At 50.0% G+C, this 11,324-nt stretch overlaps 1 long non-coding RNA gene across 1 annotated transcript; it reads left to right on the top strand.

The window, feature by feature from the left end:
• Positions 1 to 4,613: 4,613 nt before the first annotated feature.
• On the top strand, positions 4,614 to 9,469 carry LOC116438618. The gene is made up of 2 exons (XR_004237844.1): positions 4,614 to 6,392; positions 9,154 to 9,469. It is a non-coding gene; the product is annotated as an uncharacterized LOC116438618 (long non-coding RNA).
• Positions 9,470 to 11,324: the final 1,855 nt, after the last annotated feature.

Below are 11,324 nucleotides of genomic sequence, written 5' to 3'. Positions count from 1 at the left end.
CCAGCAAACTTCTGGTGCATTAAAGCCCACTGACCATTGTCATGGTTCCTCCTGTGGCAGCCCCTATGTTTCCCAACAGGACAATGTGATGGAAGAATACTGACCTACATTTCCCCAGGGAAAGTTTGAAGTGCCACGCAGGAGTGGCATCACAGCTTTGAGCCAAATGATGTGAATGGCTGTCCACATTCATCTGCACTTAAAGTCATCACCAGCACACTGAATCTAGGAGGAATGGTGGGAGCCACAGGGTACATTAGAGACCCCCGTGGGGATGTTATTGTGCTGCTGTGATTTTAATATCATTAGAGAGGAGATGACCTATCTCCACAGATAAAAACAGGAACCCAGCATGAAAAATGCAGCCATTATCCAATAAGACACAGTTTCTCTGGGAAGCTCTGAGTGGAGGTAAATTTATCCAGGATTGAAATTTCAGTTTGCTCCAGCTTCCTCCTAGGGCCAGATCCATGCAGAGAGAAAGAAAAAGATTTGTTTCTTTCAGAAGAGGTGTAAAGCTCTTTGCATATCACGAGGTGCCTCGGGCAGCACGCTGGCCAGGTCTACTCATTCTGTCTCATTTTGTTAGAGCTTTAATCATGTTAACGACAGTCCTAACATTTCAAAATGGCTCTGGACCAGCCGCTGAACGCTGACCATTTCACTGCGAAGAAGAGGATGCCAGAAATTAGACTCCACCCTCAGGTGTCCTGGCACCCTCTCCGCTCTGCACCAGCATCCTGGGGACATCTCCTGAAGAGATGGAGATGGTCGTGGCTGGAAATCATCTTCTCAGCCCCCTCCTGCACATTTTCTGTTGCAGTGCTGTGCATCAAGCAGGACCTTGCAGAAGTTTTATTTGGGGGTCCATGACTTAAGCAATACTTGCAAAAATAAAAACAGCTTAATCCAGAGCAGGAGGAGGCAGAGGGGAGGGAAGAAAGGTGTCCAGCTACATAGAAAAGAGCTGCAAAGGAGACTGGAATAAGCAGAGATCAGCTCCACTGAGCGCAGGCAAAACCAGCTGCAGGGTCTCAGCAGGGAAGGTGTAGGTAAGACATTAGCGGACATTTCCCGATGATACGGGCATCATAGCACAGGAATCAGGTGCCAGGAGAAGGCAGGAGGTCTCATCAGCCCCATGCCCGGCCGGGCAGTGCTGGGCTCAGCTCAGGGCAGGAGCCTGGTGTTGCTGGCTGCCCGTGATCACTCGCAGCACAAAAAATGACCTCCACAAAACACCGAGGAGACAGCACTGTCAGTACCCCTGGTACCCACGCCTCAGAGCAGGCAGGGAACAACTGATGTTGTGTCTGCAGTGGCATCCTACAGGTCCTGTTAATCACACTGAAATAATCAAGCCCGGAGGAGGAAAGTCAAATGCATTAACTGCTAATTACAGGCGCTGCTAACCCCGCAGGCACTCCGTGCCCCCATCACCAGGCTCGGCACAAAGACAGGGAGCCTGGCACTGTGAAGGGATGTGACAGCCCTGAGCATGACCTGCTGGCCTCGCCACCCCATTGCTAACTCGTCTCTTCTTCCTCGTTCCAGGGAACTCGAAGCCTCCTGGGCACATGCACAATGCACTAATTAAAGGATGTGTTAATGCTCCTGAAATAGCCTCCCTGCTGGGTCCTTCTGTGACCTTGGGCAACAATTTTTTCCCCCCTTGCAGGAAGGACAGTGCTTGGCCAGAGCCTGGCATGGGGCAGAGCGGAGGCTGAGAGCCAGAGCTGCAGTGATCTGATCCAACACAGCATTGCGTGTCCATGTGGTGAAAATGCATGAAAAGCTTGAATCCTGCTGGCATTTCTCTTCTGCCTGCCCATTTCAGCTCTGCTTGTCTCCTCTCAGCACTCAGCAATGCAGCAGATGTGGACAATCTTGAAATAACAGGACAGTCTTTAGCTCAACTGGAAGGTCTAACAAGATGAGATGAAATGCTGGAAATCAGACCTCTGAGCTGCAGCAAACACCTCCTGAAATGCAGGGAGCCCTCCCTAAGAACCAGCAAATCTTTATCATTTTTTCTCCATGGTCTCAATTCCGCATCAGCACCAGAGCAGCCTCCCATTTCAAACCTAACCTTTCCCTCAGCAGAAGCAGGGCTAACCTGGCACTCAAAACTGAGGGCACAAAACCAGGAATAGCAAACTATGCTTCAAAGCAGTGGCTGTGCCCGGGTATCTCATTGCTGCAGCCAGACACCCACCTCCTGGGCAGCCTCTGATCCACAATCACCACACAGACCTCTTTTCAACCAGCACACCTCAAACTACCTATTTAATTGCCTGATATTCATCTCTTTATGAATCGCTAATTACTATGATCTTATTTGTGTTTGCACTGAATAGATGCCCAGGCAGCATCAGGCTCATTCTGCCACATTACTTGCCAGGTCTTTTACTGAGCTGTGGATGTAGATCTCCTTTTCCAAGTGAATTTTATTCCTTGCATTAAGTTGGCTTTACAGACAAGGCTTTAAACATGGAACAAATTAACTCATTAGCCTCAAATAATCCAGTGACCAAAATAGGCCATGTTTCATGGACTGTTTTCCACCCCATACTGTCCTGGCAGTAACTGCAATGGAGAGGGTGGGATATTTTCTCAGTGGCTGCCCTGGGGATCTCCCCACACGTGCACCAACTTTAGCCCTTACGAAAAGCACCAGCAAGTTTAGAGTAGAAGCTGGACACGCATTTCTGCAGCCAAATCTTGCCGACTGGAAAAGTAAACATTTTCACCAGAAACAGAACAACTGGAAGAAAAACACTGCAGTTCAGGCCAGGCAAAATAAGCCTGCCTGCAGTGTGGTGATGAGTTATGAGAAAGAATTTCTGAGCCTCACCTGCCATGGTTTGTATGTGTATGTGGGGTCAATCCTGTCACCTGAGGAATGCATTTTGTCCCCTCTTGCAGGTCTCATATCCCAATGCTCTAAGGAAGCCTGGTGCCTGAGGCCATTTCCCAAGACCCTTCTAAGTTTATTTTCAATGAAACACTATGGATATCCACATAATTTCTCCTCTTTTACATTCAGCTCCAAAGCAAGCTGGCTAGTAAGTGCAGGAACTCAGCCCCTGGGCAGCCAGCTCCCAGCCTGACCCCCAGCCAGGGCTCCATACCAATTGCTCTGCACAGGCTTTTATGGCTCTTTCAGCTGCACTCAGCTTTGATTGTGCCTGATCAAAATGCACATGGCCAGCGTTGATAATCACTGATGATCAGGAGCTTTTAGGAAGCAAATGATGGGGCCAGTGCTCACTTGATGGATCGGGTCATTAGGAGCAGCTGTTTCCCTCCTTGACTGGCTTTTTGAAGGGAATTTGTGTTGTCGTTTTTTCTCTTGCCCCTCTGGGAAGCTGTGTGAAGGTATTTTTGGGTGTCTCTGGCTGTTGCACCTTCTTAAAAACATAAAGGTTTTGGTGGGTATAAGGGGGGAGGTCAGCATAGTCCTGCTGTGTCCTGGCTAGCATGCACAGCAGTGGGTTTGAACAGTAATTTCTGCATAAATCAGCTGCTGATCCTGCTGGTGCTCAAACAGTTCTCCTGGCTGCAAAGCGGAGCATCTTTATCATCAGAGACCCCCCCGGTGAGCACAGAGGTATAGGCGTGGTGCAGAGGGATTAGAGGCAGTTTCCAGTGCAGTATTTGTGTTCCTGAGCCCTGCCTGCTTAGCTGGGTGGGCTGAAGGTGTGGTGGCCCAGCAGTGAGATTTGGGGGTGAGGGGCTGCCTTGGAGGCAGTGAGGCAGCCCCCATCCTGCTTGGTGCAACCTTGGTGGGCACTGTGCCAGATCAGCCTCCTTCCTCAGTGAACAGCTGTGATTTTCCAGATGAGATTTCAGCACCCCCCAGGACAGAGAAGTGACTGTAATTACCACCCACCATTGCAAAAGAGTATAAATGGGTGGCCACAAATACTCTCACGCCCTGGAGGAACTGAGAAATTAGGGAGTTTGTTACAAACTCCAGCGTGTGTTTTCAGCCCACCTGATGCTTCCTTTCCCTGTCCTTCCTGGGACCTCAAACCAACCATCAGTGGCCTCTCCAGAGCATGTTCCCACCACAGAGATGGAGACAGACCTGCTGCAGTAGCTGAACTTCAGAAAGGGTAGTGTGAACTGGCCTCCAGACCCTGCTGGGCTGCAAGCCCTGGGGAGAAGCCAGGCAAGGAAGAGTGAACCTGTATTTAGAGAAACCCATCAAAGATGGTATGACTGTAGAGATTTGGCAGCCCTGGACTGAAGCCAAGCTTTATACAGCCACAGTAAGTATTCCTGCCATGGTAGGGCTGAATGCATCCTCAGAGAGGTTTGTCCTTAGATGTCTTGCTGGTCTCTGGGGATGGGAGTGCACACAAGGTTAATTGTAGGTGCTGAGTATCTGCCTCCCTGAGGACACCTGGTTCAGCCCTCCTTGCTCTGCTGAGACACCGTCTGCTTAGGAATTAATTACAAACGTGAGTTGCAAAAAAAAATATGATTTTGTTTAATAATTAAAAAAAAAAAAAAGACAGGGAGGAAGAGAAAATTTGCCAGAGCCATATATTAAAAACAAATTATGTTCAGCAGGCAGGTGAGTCAAGGCCCGCCAGGCAATTGGGAAGGCAGCGTGCAGGCGGTAATTGAAAAAAGTGAGACGCAAATGAACAGCCAAAGCGCTGTTAATAATAACTCCCAGCACACACACAATCACAAAGTTAGCAACAGGCACTGGTTGGGGTGGGAACTGCCCTAAGCTGTGTTCTGGGGACCCCTGACACCCCCGGCACTGGGCTGGGATGTGTGTCTGGGAGCAGGGCAGGGATCTCAGCGGTGATTCCTTGCTGTGTTTCCTCACAGTGTTCCTCTCTTGGGCCTGATGAACCTCAGATCACCCCCAGGTGTTTATTGAATCTGAGTTAGTGCCAGGGCTCCCTTTACAGCTCAAATTATTGGTTATTGCAGAGTGTGAGCACTAAATACCTGCTGCAGGAGGGATGCTGTTGTCCCTTGTCAATCGTCTGCTTCTCTTTCTTACTTCCTCCCTGGGAAAAGCCTTGGCATCCCATCCTTTTCCACTTCTCCTGACATCCCTGCTGGGTCCAGCCTTTGTCCCCAGGAAGCCATCGATCTCTGCCTGGACGCTTGGGAGCAGCTCTGGCCAAGGCTCTCCCTGAGGCTGCCAGCCCTGGCGAGCAGCTGAGCTGGATGTGTGCAGGCGGGCAGCCCTTTTCCTGGGCTGTGTGTCTGGGGGGCACTCCTCCTCTGGGGTCAGGCATTTCCTCGCTTTGTGAACTCAGGAAGTGTGATGAGGACCTTCCTCATGCCCCAGGGTCCCTCTCTTCAAGGGGAGAAGATCGCCTTGCCTGCTGCAGGGAGGGTCCCTCTTGATGTGACACTCAGCCTGTGCTGGCTGCCATGCCCAGCTGTTCCTGGGGGAGAACTGGGGACACAGGGCAGCCTTTTGGTCTCCTCCTCTTCACCTCCTAATTGCCAGGCAGTCTGGAGAAACAAGGAAGTGGTAGCAATAGAATGGGGACTGGAAGTGCTTTCCATCCTACTGCTCTGCTTGGGTGCTGTCTACAGACTGACTATAGGCACACAGTCAGGCCCTGAGTTTGCACCAGTGAGAATCTGCAGAGCATCTGCACCTCAGGGACTGCAGCACCTCCACTTCATGGCTACCCTGGCCCAATTCCCATCCTAGCCCCTCTCACCAGAACTCTTGCCCTCAGGAGATGTTATATATAACATCTGCTGCTGCTGGTAATCCCTTCTCTAACCCCATTCCCTCCTCCTCCCATTTCTCCCTCCCTCACAGTTCCTTTGTAATCATGTCATGGTTTGGGCTCTGTTGCTTTGATTGCTTCACATCCAATGGGTCAACCAAGATCAGGACTCATTTATGAGAGATGCTGTATATGCAGAGATCATTCCTGCCCTGGGATCTTACGGGTAGCTCAACAAGCCTCAGTTTATCCTGGAATGGCAGGGAATAGAGACACAGAGGGAGGAGGTAACTTGCCCCATGCTGCACAGAAGACTCTACATGAGGAGCAGTCCCAGCCCAGGTGCAACCACAGCCCCACATAAGGCATGTGGAGTGCTAAAAACAAGACAAACTAAGCGCAGCTGGCATAAAATCCATGCAGTACATTGAACTGTAATGATTCTGACAATAAAGCAACCCAATAAATATTATGAAATGAAAACAGCCCTCCGGGAGCTTTTGCAATCGATTGCTGAGAGCTGGCATTTGTGCAGCAGATTACGTGTGAGACAGGTTCGCTCTGCCTTTTCTTCTTTTCCTTTTAAATGCAGAATGAAAAGAGCTCTCTGGAGTGCATGTTGGGGGGAGACATCCTCCCTCCTGCGTTTGGGTGCTGTCAGAAAGGGGGAAAAAGGTGAGTGAGATAGGAGAGGATGTGAAGCCAGTGGGGTGGGAGTTTGGGGTTGCAATTCCTGTCCTTGCAGTGACAATTCTGTTGGTGACCCCCTCATGCCAGCCTGCAGAATTAGGGCTCCCTTTCCTACCCTGAGACATTCACATTCCAGCAGCTGATGCATGGCATGGGTCTCCCTCCCCAGCATGGGGCGAGGGGAATTGGGTGGTGTGTGGGGCTGAGCAATGGGATCTGGAGTGGGTTTGTCTGTGCTGGGACTTGTTGTGGTGGGAGGAGGTTGTTTGCCATCAGTGCCTTGCAAAGCCACAGCTCTGCCCTTCCTGTCTCCCTATCCCTTACCTGAGCATGGGTGACTATAAATGCTCCTTGGCTGGCCTGACACACAGACCAGTGCTCAGCTGGGCCCCATGGAGTTGGTACTGAAGATGGGAGTGCTGGTATCTTCAGGATCACTGCTTGGAATCTCACCCAATTTCTCTGGTCTTCGCCTGCCGTGGGCTACTCATAGTGTGACTTTACCATCACCGCCTGGATTTTCCTTTCCCACATCCCTTGTCCTCTTGGTGCCCCATGAGATGCTCAGCTGAGCCAGTCCTCACCCAGATTCAATCTGTCTCCTGGATGGATTATCTGATGCTGTGTGCCCACAATGGAGCACAGGGTCGTCCCTACTCCTGCTTCCTGGCTGGTGTTTATCATGCACCTGGGCATCCTGGGCAGCTAAGCCAGGCTCTGACTTCCCTCACACACAGCCTGGGAATGCACTCCCCTTGATTTTCCTGGCTCCTGCCTGCTCCCTCTTGATTCCTCTCCACTGGGCTAATTAATCCTGTTCCAAGTGATGGCCTTTTTACTGCTGCTGATTACAGGAACACCAGCTGAGGTTTGCAAAGAGGTTGGTCAAACTCACAGGGTGTGAGAGGGAGTAAGGGAATTCCTCATAAATTCAAGACATGAACCAGGTGGGCAAGGTGTCTCTTCTGGTGTGAGGAGTAGGGGGCACTGGATGAAGTGAGGTGGAGCCACGTTCCAGAGTAAATAAGAAATACTTCCAGCACTAAGTAGTGGATGTTCAGCAACCTGGTCATGGATTCTAAATGCTTATCTGGATGGCAGGAAAGGCTGGGCAATTTTATAGAAAAGATAAGTTTGTAGTTACATGGGTATTCTATCTTGCTCAGGAAGTCCCTGAGCTATGGGGCTGCTGCATCTTTAGCAAACACTCAAACACTGGCAAAAGAGGGCCCATGTCAGCAAACCTCGGTGCTGAGCTGGGCTCCTCCACCACACAAACCCTCCTCGGCCAGTACCTCTTCCTCTCTGCTTTCCACTACTGTTATTTCATCAAAATTCTCTCTTCTGCACACTCAAGGCAGGGCACCGAACACTGAGAAACATTGCTCAGGCACTGCTGGCATGTTTGCCATGAATAGCTTTGTATCAAGAGAAATACATTTTAAAGCTGCTGCAACATAGCAAGAGCTGTCTTAGAGAGTGTGTTATCTCATCAAGCGTGCCCAGAGTGAGCTCAGCTCTTTAGCTCTTTCACCAGCCTCATTTTTCTGAGCAGCATCTGATTGTGATTTACCAAGTGACACCTCCAGAGCTACGGGTCCTTTTTTTTTTTTTTTAATATATTGTTTGATTTGTTGGTGGGGGGTTTTTTTGTTATTGCTGTTTTTCATTTTAGAGAGTTCTTCAGCGAACAGCTTAGACAGGAAGAAGAAAAAGGAAAAAAAAGAACGAACAATTATCCCTCACTGGGGAGTGAAGATAAATAGCTCCACCTATTGCAGGCATTTCACAGACTGATGGTATGACCAACTGCTGGGTCCACGACAAGAATGGGCCCAACTCTGCTCTCAAATACTTAGCTGAGTAAATCTGAAGTATATGTACTAGAGTCAGTAGTTACTACATTGGATTTTTATCAGTGTGAGTGATAGCAATTGAAGGTTTTTTCAAGGCACTTATAAATAAAAACGTTCCTGCTGGCTAAATAGATACACTTCTTTGCTAACTGGGAGTAATTATATGCATTTTGATATCAGCATCTGCTAAATAAGTCCAGGGCTGTGTATTAATGAGGGTGCTGCAAGAACTTAGGAGTACAGGCTCAGAATTCAAAACAACAGGGATGGATGGGAGAGAGTGCCTGGAATCAGCCAGATGAAATTTGGTACAGAGAGCACAGGGTACCACATTTGGGAGGGATAAATGAATGCACGAATGCATAGACAGGAGAGCCTGGAGAGGCAGCAGGATGGCAGGCGAGGATCAGGGGGTTCAGATGGATGACTAACTTAGCATGAGTCAATAGTGTGATGGTTTAGCAAAAAGGGCAGCTCACCTCCTGGGATGCATTAATGCTGGATGTTGGATGTAAGCCATTGAAATCTGCAATTCTGCTTTGTCTGAGCTCTGTCCAGGTCTGGACACTGCAGCTGTGGGCATCTGCAGATGAACTGGAGAAGAACAGCAGTGTTTTTGAATGGAGAGATGCTAAAGTGGGCCAGAAATCAATGTTTCCTTCCTGTGAAAACATCTGTTTTTCAGGTGAAGAAAAGGAAGGGCACTGCCTTAGCCTCTGAGTTTGACCCTACGGGATAACAGTGCTCACTTTTTTGCTATTTCTATCCCCCAGACCCTTCTCCCAGGAAATTTGGCCCTGCCCCACGGGAATCTCATCCTTTGACACGCCAGCTTTCTTTTGGCGTGCATTATGGTCCAGGGAAAACCATTCTCACTTCCTGTTTTGCAGATTATCTCCATTCCCACCGCCATTCCTTGGGTTTGATGAGAAATGGGCTCCTTGACTGACTTCTGCATGGGGAGTCTGGATTCAGCGTTCATGCTCCAGGCTTTCCCTTTGTGTTATTCCCTTGAAAGTTAAAAAGGGGCTTCTCAGCCAAAAACATGCCTCATCATTGTGACATGCACTGTAAGTCTGGGCAATGTTTGGGAAAATGGTAACCCAGAGAGCCAGCACCCCCTCTCACCTACTGGTCGTGATACCTGTGCTCAGGATCCCAAGGAGAAACAGCAATAAACCGGAAAACAGCTATTTATTCATGGAAGTGGAACTGCTTTGGGGCTGGCCCTTTCTGACTGGAAAATAACTGGCTCCTTGGCTCCAAGACAACCTGTGAAGTCACTGGGAGGCTGCAGAAACAGTTCATTATCCACTGCTTGATGAAAGCAGGAGGCAGAGTTTTCCACGCTGGCTCCTTCCTCTTTGCAATGCGCTGTGCATAGTGGCTTCTGGGTGACATTAGCGTTTAGGCGGGCGTGTGTACGCCGGAGGAATGCAGGAATGCCGAGCATATTCTGGAGTGGCAACACAGCCTGTGGATTAAGCTCTTCTTCCAGCGATTCTAGGGCAAACCTGCAGGAGGTCTCTTGAAATCAGAGGGATGGATTATCTTGATAATAAAAGCAATCAGAATCTGTCCTGCCCAGGATATTTAAATGACATCGCTGACTGCAGGAGTGCCAGGGATATGCCTGGGAATGGTGTGGGCAGTGTTTTTCACGGGGTTTGTGGTAGTGCCTGTGGATCTGGCATGGCAGAGGGAAGGAGGATGGGAAGGATGCCCTGTGCCTTCCACCACGCTGACCCCGCAGTACTACTGTGTGGGATGGGCAGGGGAGTGGGGCAGCAGGGCAGTGTGAGACTGAATGTCTATGCTGAGAAAAGAACAGCCTAGAGAGTGATTTGTCTCTACCAGCAGTGGCTGAAATTAATTGGATCAACCATCTCCCCAGAGGACTTGATTCCTCCTTCCCTTAATCTGCCCATCTCCCCACTCCTGCCTGGAGGGCACCCATGCATACTGCTCTTCTCCAGGCCCCCAGCACCCCAGGTAAAGACCCATGCTCCATACTGGCCTTGGCAAGGATGGATCCTTCTTATGCCTCCTCCCCCACCTTGCCCATGTCCGTGCGTGGCTAACACAGCCCTCCTGGGCATACCTCTGTCTGGCAGACAAACCTGCCCTCCTCCAGATGCATGTGTCACCTGTGGCAGCTGCAAGGTCCCTTTCAGACAATTTGAGGGGCTGTCAGGGCACACCAGCAGGTAAGTCCATGCCCTGGGAGCCCTCTCCTAACACTGCCTGGCAGCCAGGGTATTGTCCAGCTACATGGGGTCAGCCTGTGTGACACCATCCAGCTTGGTGTTGGATGCTGAGTGATTAACTGGGCTCTCCACCAGCTCAGTGGTCTCCAGCTGTGCAGGATGCCAGGCTGTGGTTGTGTTATTTATCTGCCTTTCCCAAAGTGTTTTGGGCTTAGCTGGATTCTACCAGGATAAGTCACCTGGCTGGGCTGGGGAGAGGAGCCTGAGGTGACGGTGAAGAGCCCTGACTTGTTGATAGTCCCCTGATACATCCCACCAGACCCAGATAGGTGGGCTCTCAGGGCCAGGGGCTCGCTCTCAGGAATGGTGGGAGCTGATACAAATCGGCTCTGGCACAAGCCGGAGCACTCAGATGTCCGCTGCTTAACAGGGCTCGTGAGCTGTGTCTGAAGTACTGTGCTCAGATGAGATGCGTCCTCTTCAGAGGGCTGCACTTCCCCGTCGGCCTCGCCTTTTGATTCCTCCTGGCCTTTTTTCTGTCTGTCTTTTTTTTTTTTTTTTAATAGGGTTTTAGAAATGAGGCCAGCGCTTGAATATAAAATGCCACTTATTTTCAAGGAATAGCAGACAGGTCACCCCGTTCAGTATTTGAACAGTGATGCCTCTGGTTCACTCCATCCTGTCTGACAAGGGAGGGCTATGGGGGGGTAAAGTCTGCCCCATGTGTTGCTGTAGGGGTGCAAAGGCATAACTGCTACACACACATACATACACAGACACTGAAGCATGAACAGACACCTGACAAAATCCTTTCACACCACGTCCCACACCAGCTGTGCATGCAAAGCTGTCAC

The sequence above is a fragment of the Corvus moneduloides genome, chromosome Z, assembly GCF_009650955.1.
Source record: "Corvus moneduloides isolate bCorMon1 chromosome Z, bCorMon1.pri, whole genome shotgun sequence".
Classification (NCBI taxonomy): Eukaryota; Metazoa; Chordata; class Aves; order Passeriformes; family Corvidae; genus Corvus; species Corvus moneduloides.
This window is presented reverse-complemented; position numbering and strand designations above follow the sequence as displayed.